Source organism: Triticum urartu, chromosome 6A, assembly GCF_056163025.1.
Source record: "Triticum urartu cultivar PI428250 chromosome 6A, HENAU_Tu73, whole genome shotgun sequence".
Taxonomy (NCBI): domain Eukaryota; kingdom Viridiplantae; phylum Streptophyta; class Magnoliopsida; order Poales; family Poaceae; genus Triticum; species Triticum urartu.
This window is the reverse complement of record NC_141878.1, coordinates 537355928-537371997: the sequence shown is the minus strand read 5'-3', so window position 1 is coordinate 537371997 and position 16070 is coordinate 537355928.

The following is a 16070-nucleotide window of genomic DNA, read 5'->3' as shown; positions in this document are numbered from 1 at the left end:
GGGCTCCCCCTTGCCGTCCTTGTTGCTGCCTCACCCTCCATTCCGCGCAGGAGGCGAGGATCAGGAGGTGCCTCCACCACCTCCTCCCCAAGAAGGCGCCCTGGCTCCAAGGCGCGCAGCCCCAAGGCGAGACCCTCCGCGCCCGGCGCCTGCGCAGCAAGAAAGGAGCTGCCAAGAGATCCCTCGTCCCCAAGAAGGTGCTCGCGCACTCCCAGCGCCGGCGCGCCAAGATCGCGTCCCTGCACCTCCACGCCAAGACCTCACGTTGCTCCAAGCAGCGGCACGCGGTAATCCCCAGGAGCAAGCCCAGTACCAGCAAAAGGCACCGGTGGCCACAGCAGGCTGTCGTGCCCTCACCCCCGAGCTATGCGGCGTCGCATGGCCAGGCAAGTTCAAGCCTGACCTACCCCCTCGCTATGATGGCACGGCAGACCCTGCGGAGTTCCTGCAGCTCTATGAGCTATGCATCGAAGCCGCCAACGAAGACGAAAGGGTCATGGCGAACTAGTTCCCCATGGCGCTCAAGGATGGGGCCCGCACCTGGCTCCTGAACCTGGCTCCTGGCACAATCTCCTCCTGGGACGAGATGCGCACTCGCTTCATCACCAACTTCTAGGGCACTCGCGACCGGCCCCCGGCCGTGAGCGATCTGTGCCGCATCAAGCAGCAGCAAGGGGAAACCCTGCAGAAATACATCCAACACTTCAACAACGCTCGCCTCAAGATCCCCAAGGTGACTGAAGAAGCCATCATCTCGGCCTTCTCCGATGGCGTACGCGACATCAAGATGAAGAAGGAGCTAGCAATCCATGAAGACCTGTGCACATCCCTGGAGCTGTTCAACTTGGCGACCAAGTGCGCCAGGGCTGAGGAAGGGCGCATTTCCCTCCTCGAACTCCCGCTGCCGACCCAGAAGAGAAGAAGCCCAAGGCTAAGGACGTGAAGCGCAAGGGGGCTGCCGTGCTTGCAGCGGAACCAGACACCAAGCGAGGTAGGGATCAGCCTGAGTCATCCAAGGGAAGCCGGTACTACGTGTACCACGACCTCCACACCCACAACACCAACGAATGTTAAGAGCTCAGGGCCGTGAGAGATGGACGTGTCGGCCGACGCCCCGAGTGCAACGACAGGGGCTATGGCCGAGGAGGAGGAAGAGGTGGCGGACGATGGGAAGACCGTAGCCCTCGCCAAGGGTGGCGAGACCGACCTCGCGAGGATCGCTGGCAGGACCAGCCTCGCGAGGGAGGCTGGAGAGATCAGCCTCGTGAGGATCGCCCACATGGCAACGCAGGCCTTCCTCCTATGCCGCCACCGCCAAGAAGGAACGAAGACCAACATCAAGACGAGGGGGCCGGGGGCTTCCAGGAGCCACGCACAATCGCTTGCATCTTGGGTGGCGCGCAGGCCCCAACCTCACAGTGCATCTACAAGCAGTTTTCTCGCGAGGTGAATGCAGTCCTCCCCAAGCTTGAGGCCACGCGCCCTCTCAGATGGTCTGCGTGCGTTATCACGTTCAGCTCAGCGGGTCAACTCAAGTGCGCGGCAACAGCCGGAGACCTCCCGATGCTTTGCTCCCCAGTCATCAGCAACGTACAGGTCGCTAGGACCCTCATTGACAGCGGAGCAGGACTCAACGTCCTGTCCGTCGAGACGTTCGACAATCTCCAAGTGTCGTACGATCAGCTTCAGCCAACCAAGCCCTTCTCAGGAGTCACTGATGGTTCCACTGTTCCGGTAGGGCAGGTTCACCTTCCAGTCACGTTCGGGCAGCGCAACAACTACCGCACCGAGCTCATCGACTTCGACGTCGCCCACATCCGTCTGCCATACAACGCCATTCTTGGGTACCCAGCCCTGGCCAAGTTCATGGTAGTGACTCACCATGGGTACAATGTCCTCAAGATGCCAGGAAGCAGCGGAGTCATCACCGTACCCTGTGAAGAAAGGGACGTAGTGTGTTCACTTGAGCGTGCGTTCCAAGCCGCAGCAATCGAAGACCCGGACCACAGAAACGGAAGACTTCCCGAGGCGACCCTTAAGAAGAAGAAGGTTTCGCCTGGCCCAAGCCATAAGGAGGCAGGCGCCACCGGAGGTGTTGTGTCAGGATCTGCGCCCAATCAGGGAGTGCCACCCTCTCTCGCATAGGAAGGCGCGCCCGGCGCCCTCCTCAGGCAGGGCTCGGGGGCTCTTTCTTGGAGAGCCACCGACCTTGCCGAGGTCGCGAGGGAGGCGCTCGGGCACCACTTGGAGGGGTGCTTCCAGGCACGTTTCCCTCAGGAAGGTACAAGGCAAGGAAAACCAAACCCTCAGGAGTTCATCGCAAGAAACACCCAGGGGCTACAGGAATCGAGAGTCATGTGCGGCAGCCGCCGCCTGCCCACCGTAACCCCACATCCAGGCGAGGATGGTGGGCTGCGCGTCTGCATTGACGTGCCAGGGCTCAACCGAGCCGCGTCTCTGGAGCGCCTTTGGCCTTCGCGCGCGAGGCGTTGCGAGGGTCCACCTCACAACTACGTTCGCATGCCTTTCTGCCTGCCAAACGTGGTCGCCACTCATCAGCGCCTACTGAGGGGCATTCTGGAGGCTCAGGAGGTCAGGCATGGTGCGGTCCTGGCGGAGATGGAGAAGGCCCTCGGAAACCCACCAGTGCCCCCGGAGCCTCTCGAGGCTCCCGGGCCTGGGGGCTCGTAAGGATCAACGTCTTCATCGCGCATCGACCACTTCTTCAGCATCACTTCAACTTCAACGACACCAGGTGACATCTTTCTAGGTTCCGTTTTTAGCTGGGAGCGCCCACATGGCCGCATCATTCCCAGGTTGCGTGGGTCTGTCCCTGTGGCATGTATCCGTTTTGCTTACGCTCTTTACTTACCTTGTTGGGGGCGCCCCTCAGGCTGCATCATCCCCGAGCTGCTCGGGCCTGGCCCTGCGGCGTTTGCTTTTCCTGCGTCTACTTAAAATGAATTTCCTCCTGCGTGCTTAACATACCCGACCTAATCGCCTGCTCGATTGATGCCTACCTATGGAGCCGCTCGCTCTAGCATGGCATCTGTGCACGGGTCCATCCCTACAACGCCGATAAATATGAGTGGTCAAGCTCTGGCCGCAGCAGCCCTGCAAGGTGCCACCTCACCATGCCCTCAGTGCCCCAATCACTTCCCCGGAGCGACAAAGGTTGGCTGGCAACCGTAACGACAGGTCTTGTTTCTCTTCATGATTGGTGTGCAGGACCTACTCCAGGAGCAACGCTAGGGACATCGCGAGCTGTCTTTCCCTCTCTCCGGCATGGACCGCTTGCACGTTAAAAGGGGGGCGCCTGAGCATCGCGACTCATGGGCTCCTACTGGCTCTCTAGCCCTCACCCCCTGGCCTTGACCCATGGCATCGCGACCTGTCATACCAGCGGCGGCTGAGCTCGCTCGAGGGCCGGGACCTGAGGACGTAGAACATTAAGGAAAGTGCAGGGGAGTGGGAAGAAGCTCGCGAGGACCTAACCCAGCAGCGCCTCAGCTGCCACCGCTCGGGCCAGGCGCTTCGTCGAGGAACTACACCAGACTCAAGAGATAAGTCACGCCCTTACAAGAGTTGAACCAACGCAGCGCAAAAACCCTCGCCCAGTGCGGCTCTGTCACGGCGACGTTGCCTTCCTTTCTCGCCCAGCGAGGGCTGCTTGAGCGCTAAAGGGGACCTCCCGAGCATCGCGACTCGGGGGCTCTTACCGGACCTCGGGCCGCTCACCTCCTGGCCTTGACCACGGCACCGCGACCTGGCATAACAGCGACGGCTGAAGCCTGCCTGGGGAATGGGACATGTCAGCGTAGAGCGCCAAGTCCACGTGAGGATAGAAAGGGGGAGCCAAGCTGAGACAGGACAAGCACCTCGCATTGATTCATATTAAGGATATAATATTCATAAAAGACATGGCAGACGCCTTACATACCCCCGCGGGGTGTTGCTTCGATTCCTTGCAGGGAACAAGAGTACTAATCCTAAGGGACGCCATCATCAACAGTGGGCTGCCCAACGTCGACGCCAACCCATCCAGATCAGTGCTGTCGGCGGCTGGACGCAGCTACCCCGCTCCGAGCACGGCGCGAGCTCGGGGGCTCGTAGCTGTCATCGCTCGTCTCCGGAGTCGCGAGGAGCTCGGGGGAGCCACTGAATTCCCCAGCTCCTCCGCTGCTGCCTGAGGAGCTGCTGGAGGGCCGATGGGCAGGCCAGGTCCTCGCCAGTTCGTCGCCCCTGCCACTCTCCCTGGGGCAGCATTCCAGCCGGCGCCCTTCAGCATCGAAGACCTTGAAGAACATCAGGGAGGCGCCGTCATATTCAAGATGAATCACGAGGGCACCTACCGTCCGGCAGACCCGGGCGATTTCACCCCAGCCCCGGGTCATGAAGACCTTGCCCGGAGCGACGACCGCGACCTCCGCTCCGATCGCAAGGGTACTGCAGTCAGCATGCTACAGCCAGAGCTCCAGAGCCCCACTCGGCAGCATCTCGAAGGCGAAGGAAGGAGGAAGGCGAATCTAAGAGCTTGGAGGCATGGCGGCGTGAAGCACGAGTTCGCGAGAGGAGCGCTCGGCGTGGACTCCAGGAGGAACGACGCGCACCACCGTGACTCGCCGGAGTCGACGGCGGCATCGTCGATGTTGCTCGACGCCTTCTCCCCCAGGACCCATGACGCGGGCGTGCAAGGGTAGCGGAAACCCAGGCGGCGGCCGCTCGTACCAGGGCCTCGGTGCCTCCTGCTGAGCACCCTCATCTCGGTGGCAAAGGATCAGCCGCTTCTTCGGCGGAAGTGGGTCAGGACCCTCTCGGGGGGCCTTTCCCTTCTCTTCTGCAGAGAATCGGTGGATTGGTGCCATTGGTGTAAGGAGGAGCAAGAACAAGGAAGGAGAAGGAAAGGAGCAGCAGGAAGGGATGGACTGAAGGGGCTCGCGCATCCCCGTACTTATAGCCGAAGGAGGCCAACCGCCAAGCGCCACGATCGCAGGTAATCATGACCGGTTTCTCTGCATGCAGGGACTTGTCAAGTCATGCGGTCGCCGAGGCGTCGTGGGGAAGCGCATACACCCACGTCCAATCAATCGCCACGCGGCGCCCAAGGCCGCAGGCTGTTAGGGCCCGCGACGCTTCGCGCTTGCCCCTTCGCTTCCCTGCTAGGCCAAGCCCGGGCGCGCCTTGGGCCCGGGGACTACTGTCAGCGTTCTGGGAACGGGGGTCCCTAGACTTGCCTGCCTGCGGCCTGCGGCGTGGCTCAAGTGGGGGCCCAGCGCGGCCCATCTTCATCAGCTCAAGCTCAAGACCCTCGCGAGGGGCCAAGCCTCGCGGGGCGGACGACAGAAAGCTTCCTCGGAGGCAGCCTCATCAGGCAGGCTCGCGAGGAGGCGGAGAGATCAAGGTAGGGGTACCTCGCGAGGAGCCCGTTACGCAAGCCATGACGATCGAGACCAGGCGGGCGCCAGGTGGGCGCCAGCCTGCGCAGTGTCCTTGTTTCCCCTTTGGTGCAAAGGGGGCAAGCACAGGCCAAGGCATTGGGCAAAGGTTACCATTCCGGTGCAATGAGACCAAGACCAACAGAGCGGCAGGATGGAGGTCACCGTGGAGCCCAAGACGGCGTCATTACCAGAGCTTTTGGCAGCCGAAGACCACCTTTGGTCAGGATAACTTGTACTAGATGTTCCCCTTCGAAATGGACAATTGTTGGCGCCCTTCCCGCTCATTATTTGGGGAGAGGCCCAAGGTGTCTATAAATAGAGCTAGCCACCATAGAAGGAAGGAGACACCCAGGGGGGATAAAAGAGAGACAGCTAGAGATCTGATAGAACCCTAGCAGAGAGAGAGAGAGAGAGGCGACTAAACTCACCCAAGCAGTTCATCGCACCAGCTCAAGAACACCTCTCGCGAGGCTGTTCTTCCCTTGTGATGTTCATCATCAGCCCCCAAGGCAATCCACCACACCACACACTGGAGTAGGGTATTACACCACAACGGTGCCCCAAACCAGTATAAATCTCGTGTCCCTTGTGTTGTTCGTAGTTTCCAGCTTAGATCACGCGAGGAGATTGGACGTTGATCGTTAGGGGAGAGATCTCTGCGCGCACCACAGTGTTTGAACCTCAAGGGTCTGCTGGAACCCAAAATCCAACAAATATGTTGTTCAATAATTCTTCAGCTTGAGCAATAGTTCGTTCCCTGAAAACACAACCAACACAACTATCTAGGAAGTCCCTAGAAGCATCAGTTAGTCCATTATAGAAGATATCAAGTATTTCATTTTTCTCAAGAGGATGATTAGGCAGAGCATTAAGAAACTGTCAAAGCCTCCCCCAAGCTTGTGGGAGACTCTCTTCTTTGGCTTGAACAAATTTAAATATTTCCTATAAGGCAGCTTGTTTCATATGAGCACGAAAATATTTTTCAGAGAAGTAATAAATTATATCCTGGGGACTACGCACACAACCAAGAGCAAGAGTATTGTACCAAGCTTTAGCATCACCCTTTAATGAGAACAGAAATAATTTGAGAATAAAGTAGTAGCGAGTTTTCTCATCATGAGTAAAAAGGGTGGCTATATCATGCAACTTAGTAAGATGTGCCACAACAGTTTTAGTTTCATAACTATGGAAAGGATCAGATTCAACCAAAGTAATTAACTCTGGGTCGACAGAGAATTCATAATCCTTATCAGCAATAAAGATAGGTGAAGTAGCAAACTTAGGATCACATTTCATTCTAGCATTCATAGATTTTTCTTTATACTTGCATAATAATTTCTCTAGATCATCTCTATGATTGCAAGCAAGAATATCTCTAGTTGCTTCTTCACTCATAACATAACCTTCCAGTACCTTAGGCAATTCATATCTAGGAAGGCTAGTTCTAGCAGGTGTTTCAGGATATTAAGTTTCAAGCTCATCATCAGATTCAACAACATCATGTTGTATAACTCTAGCAATTTGTTCATCAAGAAAATCACCAAGTGGCACATCATCATTATCAAGCAAGGTACTAGCATCATCATAAGCATCATTCATAGTAGAAGTAGCATCATCAATAACTTGCGACATATTAGAATTCATAGCATGTGGTGGTGTTGCAAGTTTATTCATAACAGAAGGTGAATCTAAAGCAGAACTGGATAGCAGTTCCTTACCCCCCCCCCCTCGTCCTTGAGGGAAAATATCTTAGTCTTTGGATCCTTCAGATTCTTCATAGTGATAATATGATAATAATCCCGAGTGACTCAACAAATATAGCTATGCTCCCCGGCAATGGCGCTAGAAAAAGGTCTTGATAACCCACAAGTATAGGGGATTGCAACAGTTTTCGAGGGTAGAGTATTCAACCCAAATTTATAGATTTGACACAAGGGGATCCAAAGAATATTTGAAGGTATTAGCAACTGAGTTGCCAATTCGACCACACCTGGAGATTAATTATCTGCAGCAAAGTGACCAGTAGCAAAGTAGTTTGATAGTTTTGATAATAGTGACACCAGCAATGGTAATAGTAATAGTGATAGTAGTAATTTGTAGCAAGTGTAACAGTGATGATAGCAATAGTAACTTAGCAGAAACAATATAAGATAAATTCGTAGGCATTGAATCGGTGACTTGTTGGATGATATTCATCATGAGATAGTTATAACCTAGGGCGATACGGCACTAGCTCCAGTTCATCGATATAATGTAGGCATGTATTCCGTAAATAGTCATACGTGCTTTATTAAAAGAACTTGCATGACATCTTTTGTCCTACCCTCCCATGGCAGCAGGGTCCATATTGGAAACTAAGGGATATTAAGGCCTCCTTTTAATAGAGAACCGGAACAAAGCATTAACACATAGTGAATAAATGAATTCCTCAAACTACGGTCATCACCGGGAGTGGGCCCGGTTGTTGTCACTCCGGGGTTGCCGGATCATAACCGTAGTAGGTGACTATAACTTGCAAGATCGGATCTAAAATGTGGATATAATTATGATAACATAAACGGTTCAGATCTGAAATCATGGCACCTGGGCCCAAAGTGACAAGCATTAAGCATGGCAAAGTCATAGCAACATCAATCTAAGAATATAGTGGATATTAGGGATCGGGCCCTACTAAACTAACTCGATTACATGATGAATCTCATCCAACTCCTCACCGACCAACGAGCCTACGAAGGAATTACTCACTCTCGGTGGGGAGCATCATGGAATTGGTAATGGAGATTGGTTGATGATGACGAAGAACGAAGATCCCCCTCTCCGGAGCCCCAAAACGGACTCTAGATCTGCCCTCCCGAGGAAGAACAGGGCTTGGTGGCGGCTCCGTCTCGTGGATCGCGATAATTCTTTCTCCCTGATTTTTTCTGGAAATATGTGATTTTATAGTATCAGGGGGTCGTCAGCGGAGCCACCAGGTGGGTACAACCCACCTAGGCGCGCCAGGAGAGGGGGGCGCGCCCTAGTGGGTTGTGCCCACCCAGGGGCCCCTCTCTAGTGGGTCTTGGCTCCAGTAATTCATATTATTGATATAAAAAATCCACAAAAAGTTTCGTTCCATTCCGAGAACTTTTATTTCTGCACAAAAACAACACCATGGTTGTTCTGCTGAAAACAGCGTCAGTCCGGGGTTAGTTTCATTCAAATCATGCAAATTGGAGTCCAAAACAATAGGAAAAGCGTGAGAAAAAGTAGATATGTTGGAGATGTATCAGTGGTCTTCGCCTGCCAAAGACTCTGGTGGTGACGCTGCTGTGGGCTCTGCGGTGACCTCCGTCCTACTGGCCTTGGTCTCGTTGCACCTACAAGGAAACCTTTGCCTGATGCCTCGGGACTCCTCGCCTGCGCCTGCCTCTTTAGCACCAAAGAGGGAACTGGTACACTGTGCCCGCTGGCGCCCGCCTAGCCTTGGTCGTCATGGCTCACGGCACGTGAACCTCGCGAGGTGCCCTTTGCATAGATATCTTCGCTCCTCGGGAGCCAGCCTAGTGAGGCTGCCCCCAGGAAGGTCTTGGTGTCGTCCTCCTCACGAGGGTCTTGAGTGGTTGTTGCTGACGATGGGTCGTACCAGGCTGCTAGTGGAGCCCCGTCGTGGGCCGCAGGCAGGCAAGTCTGGGTACCCCCGTTCCCAGGACGCCAATAGGCCCAACATGAGTCTACAAGAATAAAGTTGCATAGTAGACATCGGGCACGACCAGGCATTCCGGGCCCTGATGCATCTTGAACTACGTCGGTATTTCCTCAAAGAGGAAGGGATAATGCAGCACAACTACGGTAGGTATTTCCCTCAGTGATGAGACCAAGGTTATCAAACCCGTAGGAGAACCAAGCAACACTATGTAAATGGTACCTACACACAAAGAACAAATACTTGCAACCCAACGTGTAAGAGGGGTTGTCAATCCCTCCCGGGTAAAAGATAGATTTGTTTTGTAGTAGATTGGATAAATAGATCTCGCAATAAAGCAAAATAAATTAAATAAAGGAAAAGTGCAGCAAGGTATTTTTAGTTTTTTTTGAATAATAGACCTGAAAATAAAAGCGAATAAAAAGAGATCTCGAAGGCAAATATGATAAAGAATAGACCCGGGGGCCGTAGATTTCACTAGTGGCTTCTCTCGAGAAAAATAGCATACGGTGGGTAAACAAATTACTGTTGGGAAATTGTTAGAACTTCAAATAATTATGACAATATCGAGACAATGATCATTATATAGGCATCACGTCCAAGATTAGTAGACCGACTCTTGCCTGCATCTACTACTATTACTCCACACATCGCCTGTTGTCCAGCATGCATCTAGTGTATTAAGTTCAGGGAGAAACGGAGTGCTGCAATAAGAATGATGACATGATGTAGACAAGATCTATTCATGTAGGAATAGACCCCATCTTGTTATCCTTAATAGCAACGATACATAAGTGTCGGTTCCCCTTCTGTCACTGGGATCAAGCACCGTAAGACCGAACCCATCACAAAGCACCTCTTCCCATGGCAAGAAAAATCGATCTAGTTGGCACTAAACCAAAGATTCGAAGAAGAAATATGAGGCTATAAGTAATCATGCATATAATAGATCAAAGAAACTCAAATAACTTTCATGGATAAAAACATATATCTGATCATAAACTCAAAGTTCATCGGATCCGAACAAAGACACCGAAAAAAGAGTTACATCAAATAGATCTCCAAGAGACCATTGTATTGAGAATCCAGAGAGAGAGAGAGGAAGCCATCTAGCTACTAACTACGGACCCGAAGGCTACAATGAACTACTCACACATCATCGGAGAGGCACCAATGAGGATGATGAACCCCTCCGTGATGGTGTCTAGATTGGATCTGGTGTTTCTAGAACTTGCGTCTACTGGAATTGTGTTTCGTCGACTCCCTTGGGTTTTTTGGATTTTCAGGGTATTTATAGAGCAAACAGGTGGTGCGGGAGGCCACCGAGGTGGGCACAACCCCCAGGGCGCGCCTGCCCCCCCCCCATGCGCGCCCTGGTGGATTGTGCCCCCTCGGGGCACCCCTCTTGTACTTCTTCGACCCAAGTTGTTCCTTCTGGTCCATAAAAAATCTCCAAAAAGTTTCGCTGCGTTTGGACTCCGTTTGGTATTGATTTTCTGCGAAGTAAAAAACAAGCAAAAAACATCAACTAGCACTGGGCACTATGTCAATAGGTTAGTCCCAAAATATGATATAAAGTTGCTATAAAATGATTGTAAAACATCCAATAATGATAATATAACATCATGGAACAAGCAAAAATTATAGATATGTTGGAGACGTATCAGGCCCTTGCCATAAGTCCACGAGACGGGGCGACTGAGGTCACATGATTGTGAGTCTCTACTCGTTACCGCGCGTTCCCAAGACCCTAATGGTTTGGATATGTGATCCGAGTAGGCCTCTGGCCTTTTTTACACTGAGCACCACGCAGGAATAAGTATGGGCACTATGCGTCGTATGTATCAGCCGAAAGCTCTTCGGACGTCAGCGATTGAGTGACATGTGCCCGGGTGGCCCGTGTAAGCACCTGCCTTGTATAAGGAGGTTGCGAGGACTGATCTCGGCCGTCCACACAACGTGCAAGAGTGCAAAGGGCGATGGGACCAAGACCCCTGCGCGCTTAGGACGTAGACCCGTGGAACCTAGGTAGGACTACAACCTGTTGATCAGCCGAGGCTGGTCATGACCTGATGGTGTGTCCGGCCGGAGTTGATCGATGCACCCCTGCAGGGAAGTTTAATCTATTCGAATAGTCGTGTCCACGGTAACGGACGCTCGGAGTTGTATCCCAATCGATACAACTAGAACTGGATACTGGATGCTGAGGCATGTATTGGATATGATGGCTCCGGGATTGCTTTCTCGCGGGGAGTCGAGAAAGGATGTCTGGGCGCTAATGCTACAACATACATGCTGATAATAGTATGCTATTTTGTACTCTTCTAAATGCTGCAAGATGCTAGTCTTCGATAGGCTAGACCTTCCCTCTATTCTGGCAATTCTGCAGTTCAGTCCAAACATATAGCCTCATTCCTTTGACACTAATGCATACTTAGCATAGTTTTGATGTAAGTCTTGCGAGTACTTTGGATGAGTACTCACGGTTGCTTTGCTACATCTTTTCCCCCATACCCGTTTGCGGCGATCAGATGACGGATCCCAGGAGCCAGTTGCCACCACCGATGACTACTACTACCCCGATGGAGCCTACTACTACGTGGAGACCGCCGACGACCAGGAGTAGTTAGGAGGCACCCAGGTAGGAGGCCTTGCCTTTTCGATTGTTGTTGCTTTTGTGCTAGCCTTCTTAAGGAAAACTTGTTTAACTTATGTTTGTACTCTCTTTTTTGCGTGAAGCTCATGTTTGTACTCAGATATTGTTGCTTCTGACTCTTGTGTATTCTAGCCCTTGAGCCCCCTGAGGTGTAATATAAAGCTTGTATTTTTTTAATCTGTGTCTAGAGTTGTGTTGTGATATCTTTCCGTAAGTCGTTGATTTTGATCGTACACATTTACGTGTATGATTAGTGTACGATTGAATCAGGGCTGTCACACGCGTGCAGCTACCCAATGATCTCATGGAGCATATGTGGACCCATAATGGAAACCGAGTGTAGTGTTTGAATTGCACACTTCAGATAAATTTTATGTTTGAACTATGTATTTGAAGTATGAACTATGTTTGAATTTTGAAACTACTCAAATCCCTTGTGATATTCACGTGCTTTGCCGGACATGTATGGATTTGCATGGATTTGAAGATTTAGATATAAGGAGCGTGGCATATGAGAAGTGTAGCTGCCTGGCATGACTTTTGAGGAACCATCTGGCGCTGTCCAAGAACGCATACGGGTGTGTCCACAGATGTTTAGGAGACCGGATTTACTAAGTACGGCTGTAGATGTTTTGAGTCACTGAATCTCTCTTATGTTGTATGAACCTCTCACCAGCCCTCCCTCGTCCTCATCCACTGTACTCTCTTCCTCCCCCAATTCCTCTTGGAGACTTGGAGTAATGAACTATCAATTGAAGATCTGGGTCATGACATGATGATTTAGTTCAAAAAAGCAAGACCAACATATGTAAATTTTATTAATAAAAGTAATTTTATGATCTCAGAGTGCTATATTTATGATGTGATGGAATTTATTTACCAATTGTTGATAGATAAACACCGGGTCTCTCTTATTATTGAATTTAGGAACTTAGATCTAAAGGAATTTTTTAAGATACTAAGCTTCTTACTGAACATTTTTAAACCCGTGAATTGTTTTCTATTTCACATGCATTGTTTGAAATCTATAAATATATTTTAAATTCATGTTAGAATTTATTTTTAAAATTTATAACATTTTTTAATCCAGAGTTTTTAAAAATACATGAAGTACTTTTGATTTAGTGAACTTCTTATGAAAACATGATACCCGTTTTTCTCCTAAGCTAGCGGTGCAGCGGGCGAGTGGGCAGGGTGCGAAGCTGAACAAGCGAAAGCTTCATGTGCCGGCCGATGTGAATGTTATAGGGCCTGTTTGTATGGGATCCTCACTCTGCTACACCTGGCCTGAAGTCTCCCTGAAAACTGCCTGAGACCTGTTTGGTTGCTGTCCATACAAGCACAAAGTAGCCTGGCCTGGTGATGCCAGCGCCTTGCTTAGCCTGGCACATAACCCAGGCATGTTGGTTAGCCTGGTCCAGGCGTGGGAAATAGTTCGCCAGGGGGCTGCCTGGCAGCTAATTCGACTCCAATCATCTGAATCATGTGTGGGCCATGTCTCAAAAGTACTCCATGAGTATACTATTTAAGAATTGAGCTTTCTCCAGGCGTGGTCCGTAGCCATCCGCAACCAAACATGGTGTGCCTGGTGTCGGTGTCAAAACCGGCGGATCTCGGGTAGGGGGTCCCGAACTATGCGTCTAAGGCGGATGGTAACAGGAGGCAGGGGACACGATGTTTACCCAAGTTCAGGCCCTCTTGATGGAGGTAATACCCTACGTCCTGCTTGACTGTTCTTGATGATATGAGTATTACAAGAGTTGATCTACCACGAGATCAAAGAGGCTAAACCCTAGAAGCTAGCCTATGGTATGATTGTATGTTGTCCTATAGACTAAAACCCTCCGGTTTATATAGACACCGGAGGGGGCTAGGGTTACACAAGGTCGGTTACAAAGGAGGAGATATACATATCCGTATTGCCTAGCTTGCCTTCCACGCCAAGTAGAGTCCCATCCGGACACAAGACGAAGTCTTCAATCTTGTATCTTCATAGTCCAACAGTCCGGCCAAAGGATATAGTCCGGCTGTCCGGAGACCCCCTAATCCAGGACTCCCTCAGTAGCCCCTGAACCAGGCTTCAATGACGATGAGTCCGGCGCGCAGTATTGTCTTCGGCATTGCAAGGCGGGTTCTTCTTCAAATCTTGAATATCTGTTAAGTAGTGTCCGGCTCCCATAAATGTTGGACTTCTTGGCTTCTGTGCCCAATAAGGGCCATCTTCCACGCGTCGAGCGAATGCGAGGAGCCAGGGCGTTTTTACATTCGCCCCCCTAGCCAGGTAAATAAATTGTCTATTAAAGGGATGGGGATTCTTAGATCCAGTCCACACCATCCTCCCACGGCGAGAATCCATCGGAGCGTGCTCGGAAAAAATCCATTCCAACATGGCCGACCATCGCAGCTCCTCCTCCCGCCGTCGTAGCCCTAAGCCCGGTGATTGGGAGAGGTGTTCTGTCCCGCACAGTCGATTAGTAGAGCTGCAGACTCAGGGATTTCTCCCTCCAGCGTATATGGTCCCCGTCCGAGCCGGGCTCGCCACCTATAATGGCGGGGAGCAAGCGGAGAGCTTCCCCAGCCCCTCTAAGGGGGAGCGGGTGTGACTTGTCCCTTACTTACTAAGGGGACTCAGATTTCCAATTCATCCGTTCCTCCGCGGGCTCCTGGAGTTTTACGGCTTCCAACTACATAATTTCACCCCTGCTTCCATATTACACATCGCCGGCTATGTTGCCCTTTGCAAGCTATTTCTGGGCTGCGAGGCTCATTTCGAGCTGTGGAAAAGGTTATTTTACCTTGTGTCCCGCACATAGAAGGGGTCACTTTATCAAGTGGGCGGAGCCGAAATATGGCACATCGCCAAAACCGGATACCTGTCCGGTACTCCGAAGAAGACGTCTGAAGACTGGCCTTCGGAGTGGTTTTATATGGAGGATGTCCCCCTTCCAGACCCTGTTCGGCGGGGTCTTCCTGAGTTCAACAATGCTCCTTTGAAGAAACACCAAAGCTGGCGCCCACGGAGCCCCCAGGAGGAAGATAGCGGAGAAGTCCTTTACCTGATGAACCGGATTAAAGCGCTGGCTCAATCAGGATCGACAATAGTCGAGGTTATGTAAATATGCATAATGCGGGGAGTGCAGCCACTTCAATATCGAGGGCACCCCCTGTGGTGTTTTAACAGGGAAGATGATGCCACCCGCTGCGGGCGTAAGGGACTGGACTCCGCTGCTGCTTTAGCAAAAAATTTGTCCGAGTTGTTCAAGGGAGAGGAAGAGGAGTTAATCCGTATCAAGCCACGTGATGGATTCTCCATGTACAACCCTCCAAGCTGGGTGAGTTGTACCTCTTTACTCCCATCCCTCCCGCATTCTTCGTCGTAGGTATTCACCTTGCCATTTTACGGCAGGAACTGCGAAAAGCTGTAAGGGAGGTCAACAGCCCACATCCACAACCAGAGGACCCTGGTCAGGTCCTTGGTCCCGGACCCGAAGAGGATCCGGACATATTCGTGGAGCTGATAGACAGGCAATTCTATCAATTGAGCTGCGATGACGCCATGGTGGCCATAACGGCCGACTATCCCGGACTACTCCCAGCGTCGCATGTAAGAAAAACCAAAATCCCAACTCCAAAAATAGGATCCTCTTTTATACACTTCACCTACCGTACACATATGGTGTTCTACAGGGAAGGCATTTGGGATGCCGTGCCGAACCCGCAGCAACTTGCCATCAAGAGGCACCGAAGCCGGGTAGGCCAAAAAGGAAGGCGGTCAGGACAGAGACGCCGGCGCAGAGGTATGACACAAAACCTCGCTCCGTGGTTGTCGTCTTTCTCAAAATATAATGACGTCCATGTTTCTTTAATAGAAAGAACGCTCGCCGGACTATATCCGAAGAGGCTGCTAATCACGCATCCACCAGTCAGGCTCCAGGGCCGGACATAGAGGTGGAAGCCAACATGGGGCGGATGCCGGATGCTCCTCCTACAGAGGATGCAGATAGACTATCCGCTACAAATTCAGAAGTGGAGAGTGCCATGAATCACAGGCGTCGCCGGGCCGTACTCCGTGACGCTTGTTTCTCACCAGAGGCATTTGATGCCTTCAATTCCGTAGACGCGTACATCCGTGCTGCTCAAAATGGTCTAGCCAGAGCCATGGACCAGTATGTAAGGGATATACGGGTAAGCAAATCTGACGATTATATGAGACTTGAAACAGTTGACGCAACTGATTTAAGGATCATTATTTGTGCAGGTTCTTACGGAAAAGAATTCCCAATTGTCTCAAGAG